A 14839-nucleotide genomic window follows, 5' to 3' on the forward strand; every position below is an offset into this window, starting at 1 on the left:
TGTTAATTAGTGTCTATGGCTCAAGTCTAATATGAATATGTGTTTTGTTTGCTCGATTTCGTCTTTTTGAGTAACTAGTATGAACACTTGAAATGGGTATGTTTAATCTTGAGTTTTGGTTGATTAAATGTTGTTTAAATGTTAAAGTTCATGTATTAAATGTGTTACTAGCATCATTAGCTTCGTTTTGGTATGTAGGTTGACTTGGAAAAACTCCATTTACAAAATTGTTGAATTCATGATTTTTGGTTAGGGTTTAGTAACCTTGAACATGAATTTTGATGCATTGAATGCTATGAAATGATGTTAGTAAGTGTTTAGTTGCAATGTATATTTAATTACCTTCGAAACGACATATCGTATGTGCAAATTGGATTTCCGAATTACCATTTGCATTTTTGAGCTTGAAACGTTAAATAATGATCATTTGACGAGGTTTTGGTTATTGTAAATGATGGATTTGATTGATGATATGTGTTTAGTTGTATTCCTCGTTAAATTACCTTTTCAACGATATAAGATACGTGTTTTGAATGTTTACGGTTCATAAGTTGTGTTTGAAAGAAGTTTGGTTCGAGTCTACACTTAAAACATCCCAAACTTCTGACCAAGTGTTAAGCCTCGGTGCGGCTCTTCTAGCCACGGCGCGGCTTAAAGCGTGGAAAGTGGGCTGTCCAAATTTGCATTTTCACGTTTAATTCTAACTATGCTACGCACCTCCGATTAACATGAAACTTGGCCAACATGTTTATATATGACTACTAATTGAGGAAAAATTATCGGATACCCGACCTGACCCCGTTGACTTTGACTTTGACCAAGTTTGACTTTTAGTCAAACTTAACCAAAAACTTATGCAATCGTTCTAATCTCCTTTATACTTGATTCTTGCATGAAACTTGACAACGTGATTCACATGCTATATAATCGAGTCGTAACTTGCCATAAGACTAATTGAACACATTTCGCCTGACCTTGTGTCTTACCCGGTAATTGATATAACTTACTAATTTAGGTCAAGACTAAACAACTTTCATGCACACGTTTACTTTGTGAAGTACCTTTATACTCGTGCACTCTAGGTGAGATAATAGTCCCACCTTTTCAACAACTTTTATTCTTTTAAATCGTGGGCTGAGAAACATATACTTTGTATACATTTTATACTACTTACTTTAGGCTTTGAACACAAGTACGAAAACAAACATTCCACGTGAGAGTTTGAACGAAAGCCTCAATTCAATTATCATTAGTTACACTGGTCAGGTGTAAGCGAGAACTTATGTTGTGTGGATCCATGCGGGCTAGACGCGCCCTCATTCGGACGGTTCGCTACCGTTAGCGGATGAAATATATTTTCAACTTTAGTGTATGTTTTAACACTACGTAATAGGGTACTAAACAGTAAAGCCTTGATAATTGGGTGCTCCACAAACAAATTTTGGAATGAAACGATTTGGATAATCAACTATATTAAATCTTGTAGTTCAAAAACAACGTTTACTAATACACCTATGATTTCACCAACGTTTTTCGTTGACAGTTTTCTATATGTTTCTTAGGTTCATACTTGGCTACTTGATACATGTTTCCGCACACTTTGATTACTTGCTTGGGGTCAACCATGCATGCATATGCTAGGGATAGCACATTTGAATTCAAACTTTAAGCATACCTACTTACGCTATTTATAGCAACTATGATTTTCAACTTATTATGTCGCAAGTTATTACATTTATACTTTTTACTTTTGTAAACTTAAACTTGTTGTCGAACCATTTGGTAAACTAAACTTTGCAAGTTTTGTACGTTTTAAATGAATGCGACATAATTTTGGTCAAACGCGTCTCATTTAGGGACTATGACCACGTAACGGGACCTAAGTTAACGACGCCGTCAATGACGTTTTGGCCGGGTCGCTACAGATGGTATCAGAGCGTTGGTTGTAGGGAACTAGAATATGCATTAGTGTGTCTGACAGAGTCGTTAGGACGCATTAGTGAATCTAGACTACAACCGGATAGTTAACCATTGCATTTTGACTTGCATTTGCTGTAGATAGCACTTACTTGACTACTTGTGCATATATACTTGAATCTTTCTTAGGTGAACTCCATAATGGTACCAAACTTTCATCATACGAATCCGTATTCTGTAGTGACCCGAACTTTTCCATGTTTATATATATTAATTGAGATTGATATTTACATGATTAAATGTTTCCAACATGTTAAGCAATCAAACTTGTTAAGACTTGATTAATTGAAATATGTTTCATATAGACAATTGACCACCCAAGTTGACCGGCGATTCACGAACGTTAAAACTTGTAAAAACGACATGACGATATATATATATGGATATACATATGGTTAACATGAGATTATGACAAGTAAGTATCTCCATAAGTATATTAACAATGAGTTATATACATATAAACAAGACTACTAACTTAAGGATTTCGAAACGAGACATATATGTAACGATTATCGTTGTAACGACATTTAAATGTATATATCATATTAAGATATATTAATATATCATAATATCATGATAATATAATAATTTAACATCTCATTAGATATAATAAACAATGGGTTAACAACATTAATTGAGATTGTTAACTTAAAGGTTTCAAAACAACACTTACATGTAACGACTAACGATGACTTAACGACTCAGTTAAAATGTATATACATGTAGTGTATTTAGATGTATTAAAATACTTTTGGAAGACTTCAAGACATATATCAAAACACTCATACTTAACGAAAATGGTTACAGTTACTTTCCCATTCTTTTCTTTCATCAAGAATTCTAGTCGTATTTTTACCCGTATTATACACAGCTTCAAAATGTACTTACTATGGGTATATACCAATAGGAACTAGCATGGGATTCCACTCTTGATTATGTCATGTATGACTAATCAATTTTAACTTCTACCATGAGCTAGTCAACTAACTAGAACTCCTTTTAACCCCACTCACCACTCACCAATTACCACTCATCATTCACTTCATTTCACTTCCAATTCTCTTTCTAATTCTCTCTCAACACACCCACACTATTATGAACGTATTTTTCCAGTAGTTAATCATCATCTTCATCAAAAATCACTTCAAGAATCAAGCTATAATCATCATAGGAAGAACAATTCAAGAACACTTCAAAAATCCCTTCAAGTTTACTAATTTACTTCCAAGCTTTCTAATCCATTCCAAGTAATCATCTAAGATCAAGAAACCTTTGTTATATACAGTAGGTTATCTTTCTTATTCAAGGTAATATTCATATTCAAACTTTGATTCAATTTCTATAACTATAAACTATCTTAATTCGAGTAAAAATCTTACTTGAACTTGTTTTTGTGTCATGATCCTACTTCAAGAACTTTCAAGCCATCCAAGATCCTTTGAAGCTAGATCATTTCTTGTCACTTCCAGTAGGTTTACCTACTAAACTTGAGGTAGTAATGATGTTCATAACATCATTCGATTCATATATATAAAACTATCTTATTCGAAGGTTTAAACTCGTAATCACTAGAACATAGTTTATTTAATTCTAAACTTGTTCGCAAACAAAAGTTAATCCTTCTAACTTGACTTTTAAAATTAACTAAACACATGTTCTATATCTATATTATATGCTAACTTAATGATTTAAAACCTGGAAACACGAAAAACACCGTAAAACCGGATTTACGCCGTCGTAGTAACACCGCGGGCTATTTTGGGTTAGTTAATTAAAAACTATGATAAACTTTGATTTAAAAGTTGTTATTCTGAGAAAATGATTTTTATTATGAACATGAAACTATATCCAAAAATTATGGTTAAACTCAAAGTGGAAGTATGTTTTCTAAAATGGTCATCTAGACGTCGTTCTTTCGACTGAAATGACTACCTTTATAAAAACGACTTGTAACTTATTCTTCCGACTATAAACCTATACTTTTTCTGTTTAGATTCATAAAATAGAGTTCAATATGAAACCATAGCAATTTGATTCACTCAAAACGGATTTAAAATGAAGAAGTTATGGGTAAAACAAGATTGGATAATTTTTCTCATTTTAGCTACGTGAAAATTGGTAACAAATCTATTCCAACTATAACTTAATCAACTTGTATTGTATATTATGTAATCTTGAGATACCATAGACACGTATACAATGTTTCGACCTATCATGTCGACACATCTATATATATTTCGGAACAACCATAGACACTCTATATGTGAATGTTAGAGTTAGCTATACAGGGTTGAGGTTGATTCCAAAATATATATAGTTTGAGTTGTGATCAATACTGAGATACGTATACACTGGGTCGTGGATTGATTCAAGATAATATTTATCGATTTATTTCTGTACATCTAACTGTGGACAACTAGTTGTAGGTTACTAACGAGGACAGCTGACTTAATAAACTTAAAACATCAAAATATATTAAAAGTGTTGTAAATATATTTTGAATATACTTTAATATATATGTATATATTGTTATAGGTTCGTGAATCAACAGTGGCCAAGTCTTACTTCTCGACGAAGTAAAAATATGTGAAAGTGAGTTATAGTCCCACTTTTAAAATCTAATATTTTTGGGATGAGAATACATGCAGGTTTTATAAATGATTTACAAAATAGACACAAGTACGTGAAACTACATTCTATGGTTGAATTATCGAAATCGAATATGCCCTTTTTTATTAAGTCTGGTAATCTAAGAATTAGGGAATAGACACCCTAATTGACGTGAATCCTAAAGATAGATCTATTGGGCCTAACAAACCCCATCCAAAGTACTGGATGCTTTAGTACTTCAAAATTTATATCATATCCGAAGGGTGTCCCGGAATGATGGGGATATTCTTATATATGCATCTTGTTAATGTCGGTTACCAGGTGTTCACCATATGAATGATTTTTATCTCTATGTATGGGATGTGTATTGAAATATGAAATCTTGTGGTCTATTGTTACGATTTGATTTATATAGGTTAAACCTATAACTCACCAACATTTTTGTTGACGTTTAAAGCATGTTTATTCTCAGGTGAATATTAAGAGCTTCCGCCGTTGCATACTAAAATAAGGACAAGATTTGGAGTCCATGTTTGTATGATATTGTGTAAAAACTGCATTCAAGAAACTGATTTCGATGTAACATATTTGTATTGTAAACCATTATGTAATGGTCGTGTGTAAACAGGATATTTTAGATTATCATTATTTGATAATCTACGTAAAGCTTTTTAAACCTTTATTTATGAAATAAAGGTTATGGTTTGTTTTAAAAATGAATGCAGTCTTTGAAAAACGTCTCATATAGAGGTCAAAACCTCGCAACGAAATCAATTAATATGGAACGTTTTTAATCAATAAGAACGGGACATTTCAGTTGGTATCAGAGCGTTGGTCTTAGAGAACCAGAATTTTGCATTAGTGTGTCTTATCGAGTTTGTTAGGATGCATTAGTGAGTCTGGACTTCGACCGTGTTTACTTGAAAAATGATTGCTTAACAAATTTTGTTGGAAACTATATATTTTTAACATGTGAATATTATGTGATATATTAATCTCTTAACGCGTTTAATATTATGTGATAGATGTCTACCTCTAGAACAAGTCCCATTGACTCACCTAATAATAATGAAGAGTCAAATGTAAATTGGAATGATTCGTGGACTGATTCACAAGTTCCCGAAGAGGAACCGGAAGAAGAGTCGGAACCGGAAGAAGAATCAGAACTGGAAGAGGAGGAACCGGATGAAGAAATAGAACCGGTGGGGGAAATAATAAAACAGTTAAGTAAAAGAAAATCCTCAACCAACCGACCAAGGTTAATTATGGTCAATGGTGTTTCCGCCAAGGAAGCAAAATATTGGGAGGATTACCAATTCTCCGATGAATCGGATTCCGACGAGAATTCCGATGATGTTATAGAAATTACCCCAACTGAATTTAAAAAGGCAAAAGAAAATAATAAGGGAAAGGGCATAAAAATAGAGAAATCTAATTCCAACCCCGATGAACTTTATATGTATCGTCAACCCCCGAAGTCCTTAAGTTGTAACAATGACCCGGGAACCTCTAAACCACCAGGTTTTTCTAAATCAATGTGGAAAATTACGGCTCGTATTAGGGGAACATCATATATCCCTAGAAACTTGGCAAAACGAACCAAAACCGAAGAAGAACAAACAAGCGAGTCGGAATAAGATAGTTGTATTCGTGTGGTGTAATATATGTAATATAGTGTGCTTATGCTTTATGATATATATAAAAATTGCTTGTATTAATAAGTATTTTTTTATGAATCTAACTCTTGTCTATTTTACAGTATAAAAACACAAAATGGATAGACAACCCAATATTTTAAGAGACCTACCCGGAGACATGATTGATGAAATCTTGTCTAGAGTCGGTCAGAATTCTTCGGCACAACTATTTAAGGCGAGATCAGTTTGTAAGACATTCGAAGAACGTTCCAAGAATGCCTTGGTTTATAAAAGGCTTTCGTTCGAAAGATGGGGGATATCACATTGGGAAATCCATAAGTTACGATGTGTTTACTTTGATGCATATATTGCGGGGAACCCAAATGCTATTTTACGCAATGGGTTAAGAAATTATTTTGACTCAATATATCCGAATATTGGACTTCGTGATTTAGAAAAAGCGGCTAACATGCAACATAAAGAAGCATGTTATGCTTACGGATTAGTAATGTTCGCTTCTCACCAAAGTGAGAACAAGAACATCGGGCTACAACTATTAAACAAAACGTTCCCACAAGTGACGGAGTCGGTAATTGGGGTAAGAAATGAGGTTTTTAGATTGTTACGGGACTGTTGGACATTACGTAACCCTCGTCCCTTTGACGACGTTACAACACGCTGTCTTATCAACGGCCATAACGGTTATGTTCCACAAGACCAAGGATGCGAAGTAATCCTAGTAAAACCAGAATGCATGACTTGTTTCTGGACGTATGAATTACGTGTCTTTATTGCCTTTGCTGAACGACTTGTGTACTAGCTAGAATTATCTTCACAACCATCTTGTATCAAATTTATTGTGTGCTATATTTCATGCTATATGTAAAATAAGCGATATTGTAAGTTTGTAAAATATTGTATAAAAGTTTGAACGCGAAATATTATTATAATCAGTTTTTCATATAGAATTATAGTAGTTGAATTGTATATTAGCTACTAAGTATGAACTTAACGGGTAGGTACTACCCGAATTTAAATTTATAAAACGCTAATATGAAGAAAAAGCTTTTATAAATGAGTTCATATTATGCTACGAAATACTATTAACTACTCTTAATATTCTGTATGATTAACTTGTTCCATTTGACTATTTTGAAGGAAATGGCACCGACTACTCGACACACCGTGAATATGAATGAAGAGGAATTCCGTACTTTTCTAGCTTCAAACATAGCCGCAGTACAGGCTGCGCTACATACCAACAATAACCTTGGATCTAGCAGTACAGGAAATCGTGTAGGATGCACCTACAAAGAATTCACTGCCTGCAAACCTTTGGAATTTGATGGAACCGAAGGACCGATCGGATTGAAACGGTGGACCGAGAAGGTCGAATCGGTGTTTGCCATAAGTAAGTGTACTGAAGAGGACAAAGTGAAGTACGCTACGCATACCTTCACAGGTTCTGCGTTAACATGGTGGAATACCTATCTAGAGCAAGTGGGACAAGACGATGCGTACGCACTACCGTGGTCAGCATTCAAGCACTTGATGAACGAGAAGTACCGTCCCAGAACCGAGGTCAATAAGCTCAAGACAGAACTTAGAGGGTTACGAACCCAAGGATTTGATATTACCACGTACGAAAGACGATTCACAGAATTGTGCCTATTGTGTCCGGGAGCGTTCGAAGATGAGGAAGAGAAGATCGACGCGTTTGTGAAAGGATTACCGGAAAGAATCCAAGAAGATATAAGTTCACACGAGCCCGCCTCCATACAACAGGCATGTAGAATGGCTCACAAACTAGTGAACCAGATTGAAGAAAGAATTAAAGAACAGACTGCTGAAGAGGCCAATGTAAAGCAAGTCAAAAGAAACTGGGAGGAAAACGGTGATAAGAATCACCAATACAACAACAACAGCAATTACAACAATAATCGCAACAATTATCCCAACAATCGCAACATCAATCGCAACTACAACAAACGGCCCAACAACAACAACAACAACAACAACAGCAACTACAACAATCATCCCAACAACAATAATAACCGCAACAACAACAACAATCAGAAGCAGCTATGCCAAAGGTGTGAAAAGTATCACTCGGGGTTCTGCACCAAATTTTGCAACAAGTGTAAAAGAAACGGTCATAGCGCGGTGAAGTGTGAAGTCTACGGACCAGGGGTTAATAGAACGAAAGGAACAAATGGTGTCGGAACGAGTAATGGCGGAGCAAGTAGTGTCAGAGCAAGTTATGCCAATGTAGTTTGTTATAAATGTGGAAAACCGGGCCACATTATTAGAAATTGCCCGAACCAGGAGAGCACGAATGGACAAGGCCGCGGAAGAGTTTTCAATATTAATGCAGCAGAGCCACAGGAAGACCCGGAGCTTGTTACGGGTACGTTTCTTATTGACAATAAATCTGCTTACGTTTTATTTGATTCGGGTGCGGATAGAAGCTATATGAGTAGAGATTTTTGTGCTAAATTAAGTTGTCCATTGACGCCTTTGGATAGTAAATTTTTACTCGAATTAGCAAATGGTAAATTAATTTCAGCAGATAATATATGTCGGAATCGAGAAATTAAACTGATTAGCGAAACATTTAAGATTGATTTGATACCAGTAGAGTTAGGGAGTTTTGATGTGATAATCGGTATGGACTGGTTGAAAGAAGTGATTGCAGAGATCGTTTGTTACAAAAATGCAATTCGCATTATACGAGAAAAAGGAAAACCCTTAATGGTGTACGGAGAAAAGGGCAACACGAAGCTACATCTTATTAGTAATTTGAAGGCACAAAAACTAATAAGAAAAGGTTGCTATGCTGTTCTAGCACACGTCGAGAAAGTACAAACTGAAGAAAAGAGCATCAATGATGTTCCCATTGCAAAAGAATTTCCCGATGTATTTCCGAAAGAATTACCGGGATTACCCCCACATCGATCCGTTGAATTTCAAATAGATCTTGTACCAGGAGCTGCACCAATAGCTCGTGCTCCTTACAGACTCGCACCCAGCGAGATGAAAGAACTGCAAAGCCAATTACAAGAACTTTTAGAGCGTGGTTTCATTCGACCAAGCACATCACCGTGGGGAGCTCCTGTTTTGTTTGTCAAGAAGAAAGATGGTACATTCAGGTTGTGTATCGACTACCGAGAGTTGAACAAACTTACCATCAAGAACCGCTACCCACTACCGAGAATCGACGACTTATTTGATCCACTACAAGGCTCGTCTGTTTATTCAAAGATTGACTTACGTTCCAGGTATCATCAAATGCGGGTGAAAGAAGATGATACTCTAAAGACTGCTTTCAGAACACGTTACGGTCATTACGAGTTTATGGTCATGCCGTTTGGTTTAACTAATGCACCAGTTGTGTTCCTGGACCTTATGAACCGAGTGTGTGGACCATACCTTGACAAGTTTGTCATTGTTTTCATTGATGACATACTTATTTACTCAAAGAATGACCAAGAACACGGTAAACATTTGAGAAAGGTGTTAGAAGTATTGAGGAAGGAAGAATTATACGCTAAGTTTTCCAAGTGTGCATTTTGGTTGGAAGAAGTTCAATTCCTCGGTCACATAGTGAACAAAGAAGGTATTAAGGTGGATCCGGCAAAGATAGAAACTGTTGAAAAGTGGTAAACCCCCAAAACTCCGAAACACATACGCCAGTTTTTAGGACTAGCTGGTTACTACAGAAGGTTCATCCAAGACTTTTCCAGAATAGCAAAACCCTTGACTGCATTAACGCATAAAGGGAAGAAATTTGAATGGAATGATGAACAAGAGAAAGCGTTTCAGTTATTGAAGAAAAAGCTAACTACGGCACATATATTGTCATTGCCTGAAGGGAATGATGATTTTGTGATTTATTGTGACGCCTCAAAGCAAGGTCTCGGTTGTGTATTAATGCAACGAATGAAGGTGATTGCTTATGCGTCTAGACAATTGAAGATTCACGAACAAAATTATACAACGCATGATTTGGAATTAGGCGCGGTTGTTTTTGCATTAAAGACTTGGAGGCACTACTTATATGGGGTCAAAAGTATTATATATACCGACCACAAAAGTCTTCAACACATATTTAATCAGAAACAACTGAATATGAGGCAGCGTAGGTGGATTGAATTGTTGAATGATTACAACTTTGAGATTCGTTACCACCCGGGGAAGGCAAATGTGGTAGCCGATGCCTTGAGCAGGAAGGACAGAGAACCCATTCGAGTAAAATCTATGAATATAATGATTCATAATAACCTTACTACTCAAATAAAGGAGGCGCAACAAGGAGTTTTAAAAGAAGGAAATTTAAAGGATGAAATACCCAAAGGATCGGAGCAGCATCTTAATATTCGGGAAGACGGAACCCGGTATAGGGCTGAAAGGATTTGGGTACCAAAATTTGGAGATATGAGAGAAATGGTACTTAGAGAAGCTCATAAAATCAGATACTCAATACATCCTGGAACGGGGAAGATGTACAAGGATCTCAAGAAACATTTTTGGTGGCCGGGTATGAAAGCCGATGTTGCTAAATACGTAGGAGAATGTTTGACGTGTTCTAAGGTCAAAGCTGAGCATCAGAAACCATCAGGTCTACTTCAACAACCCGAAATCTCAGAATGGAAATGGGAAAACATTACCATGGATTTCATCACTAAATTGCCAAGGACTGCAAGTGGTTTTGATACTATTTGGGTAATAGTTGATCGTCTCACCAAATCAGCACACTTCCTGGCAATAAGAGAAGATGACAAGATGGAGAAGTTAGCACGACTGTATTTGAAGGAAGTCGTCTCCAGACATGGAATACCAATCTCTATTATCTCTGATAGGGATGGCAGATTTATTTCAAGATTCTGGCAGACATTACAGCAAGCATTAGGAACTCGTCTAGACATGAGTACTGCCTATCATCCACAAACTGATGGGCAGAGCGAAAGGACGATACAAACGCTTGAAGACATGCTACGAGCATGTGTTATTGATTTCGGAAACAGTTGGGATCGACATCTACCGTTAGCAGAATTTTCCTACAACAACAGCTACCATTCAAGCATTGAGATGGCGCCGTTTGAAGCACTTTATGGTAGAAAGTGCAGGTCTCCGATTTGTTGGAGTGAAGTGGGGGATAGACAGATTACGGGTCCGGAGATTATACAAGAAACTACCGAGAAGATCATCCAAAGTCGACAAAAGAGCTACGCTGACATTAAAAGAAAAGATATAGAATTTGAAATTGGAGAGATGGTCATGCTTAAAGTTGCACCTTGGAAAGGCATTGTTCGATTTGGTAAATGAGGGAAATTAAATCCAAGGTATATTGGACCATTCAAGATTATTGATCGGGTCGGACCAGTAGCTTACCGACTTGAGTTACCTCAACAACTCGCGGCTGTACATAACACTTTCCACGTCTCGAATTTGAAGAAATGTTTTGCTAAAGAAGATCTCAATATTCTGTTAGATGAAATCCAAATCAACGAAAAACTCCAATTCATCGAAGAACCCGTCGAAATAATGGATCGTGAGGTTAAAAGACTTAAGCAAAACAAGATACCAATTGTTAAGGTTCGATGGAATGCTCGTAGAGGACCCGAGTTCACCTGGGAGCGTGAAGATCAGATGAAGAAGAAATACCCGCATCTATTTCCAGAAGATTCGTCAACACCTTCAACAGCTTAAAATTTCGGGACGAAATTTATTTAACGGGTAGGTACTGTAGTGACCCGAACTTTTCCATGTTTATATATATTAATTGAGATTGATATTTACATGATTAAATGTTTCCAACATGTTAAGCAATCAAACTTGTTAAGACTTGATTAATTGAAATATGTTTCATATAGACAATTGACCACCCAAGTTGACCGGCGATTCACGAACGTTAAAACTTGTAAAAATGACATGACGATATATATATGGATATACATATGGTTAACATGAGATTATGATAAGTGAGTATCTCCATAAGTATATTAACAATGAGTTATATACATATAAACAAGACTACTAACTTAAGGATTTCGAAACGAGACATATATGTAACGATTATCGTTGTAACGACATTTAAATGTATATATCATATTAAGATATATTAATATATCATAATATCATGATAATATAATAATTTAACATCTCATTAGATATAATAAACAATGGGTTAACAACATTAATTGAGATTGTTAACTTAAAGGTTTCAAAACAACACTTACATGTAACGACTAACGATGACTTAACGACTCAGTTAAAATGTATATACATGTAGTGTATTTAGATGTATTAAAATACTTTTGGAAGACTTCAAGACATATATCAAAACACTCATACTTAACGAAAATGGTTACAGTTACTTTCCCATTCTTTTCTTTCATCAAGAATTCTAGTCGTATTTTTACCCGTATTATACACAGCTTCAAAACGTACTTACTATGGGTATATACCAATAGGAACTAGCATGGGATTCCACTCTTGATTATGTCATGTATGACTAATCAATTTTAACTTCTACCATGAGCTAGTCAACTAACTAGAACTCCTTTTAACCCCACTCACCACTCACCAATTACCACTCATCATTCACTCCATTTCACTTCCAATTCTCTTTCTAATTCTCTCTCAACACACCCACACTATTATGAACGTATTTTTCCAGTAGTTAATCATCATCTTCATCAAAAATCATGAAATGTCCCGTTCTTATTGATTAAAAACGTTCCATATTAATTGATTTCGTTGCGAGGTTTTGACCTCTATATGAGACGTTTTTCAAAGACTGCATTCATTTTTAAAACAAACCATAACCTTTATTTCATAAATAAAGGTTTAAAAAGCTTTACGTAGATTATCAAATAATGATAATCTAAAATATCCTGTTTACACACGACCAATACATAATGGTTTACAATACAAATATGTTACATCGAAATCAGTTTCTTGAATGCAGTTTTTACACAATATCATACAAACATGGACTCCAAATCTTGTCCTTATTTTAGTATGCAACAGCGGAAGCTCTTAATATTCACCTGAGAATAAACATGCTTTAAACGTCAACAAAAATGTTGGTGAGTTATAGGTTTAACCTATATATATCAAATCGTAACAATAGACCACAAGATTTCATATTTCAATACACATCCCATACATAGAGATAAAAATCATTCATATGGTGAACACCTGGTAACCGACAATAACAAGATGCATATATAAAAATATCCCCATCATTCCGGGACACCCTTCGGATAGGATATAAATTTCGAAGTACTAAAGCATCCGGTACTTTGGATGGGGTTTGTTAGGCCCAATAGATCTATCTTTAGGATTCGCGTCAATTAGGGTGTCTGTTCCCTAATTCTTAGATTACCAGACTTAATAAAAAGGGGCATATTCGATTTTGATAATTCAACCATAGAATGTAGTTTCACGTACTTGTGTCTATTTTGTAAATCATTTATAAAACCTGCATGTATTCTCATCCCAAAAATATTAGATTTTAAAAGTGGGACTATAACTCACTTTCACAGATTTTTACTTCGTCGGGAAGTAAGACTTGGCCACTGGTTGATTCACGAACCTATAACAATATATACATATATATCAAAGTATGTTCAAAATATATTTACAACACTTTTAATATATTTTGATGTTTTAAGTTTATTAAGTCAGCTGTCCTCGTTAGTAACCTACAACTAGTTGTCCACAGTTAGATGTACAGAAATAAATCGATAAATATTATCTTGAATCAATCCACGACCCAGTGTATACGTATCTCAGTATTGATCACAACTCAAACTATATATATTTTGGAATCAACCTCAACCCTGTATAGCTAACTCCAACATTCACATATAGAGTGTCTATGGTTGTTCCGAAATATATATAGATGTGTCGACATGATAGGTCGAAACATTGTATACGTGTCTATGGTATCTCAAGATTACATAATATATAATACAAGTTGATTAAGTTATGGTTGGAATAGATTTGTTACCAATTTTCACGTAGCTAAAATAGGAAAAATTATCCAATCTTGTTTTACCCATAACTTCTTCATTTTAAATCCGTTTTGAGTGAATCAAATTGCTATGGTTTCATATTCAACTCTATTTTATGAATCTAAAAAAAAAAAGTATAGGTTTCTAGTCGGAAAAATAAGTTACAAGTCGTTTTTGTAAAGGTAGTCATTTCAGTCGAAAGAACGACGTCTAGATGACCATTTTAGAAAACATACTTTCACTTTGAGTTTAACCATAATTTTTGGATATAGTTTCATGTTCATAATAAAAATCATTTTCTCAGAATAACAACTTTTAAATCAAAGTTTATCATAGTTTTTAATTAACTAACCCAAAACAGCCCGCGGTGTTACTACGACGGCGTAAATCCGGTTTTACGGTGTTTTTCGTGTTTCCAGGTTTTAAATCATTAAGTTAGCATATCATATAGATATAGAACATGTGTTTAGTTGATTTTAAAAGTCAAGTTAGAAGGATTAACTTTTGTTTGCGAACAAGTTTAGAATTAACTAAACTATGTTCTAGTGATTACAAGTTTAAACCTTCGAATAAGATAGCTTTATATGTATGAAT

This window comes from Rutidosis leptorrhynchoides, chromosome 1 (genome assembly GCF_046630445.1).
Source record: "Rutidosis leptorrhynchoides isolate AG116_Rl617_1_P2 chromosome 1, CSIRO_AGI_Rlap_v1, whole genome shotgun sequence".
In the NCBI taxonomy this organism is placed as follows: domain Eukaryota; kingdom Viridiplantae; phylum Streptophyta; class Magnoliopsida; order Asterales; family Asteraceae; genus Rutidosis; species Rutidosis leptorrhynchoides.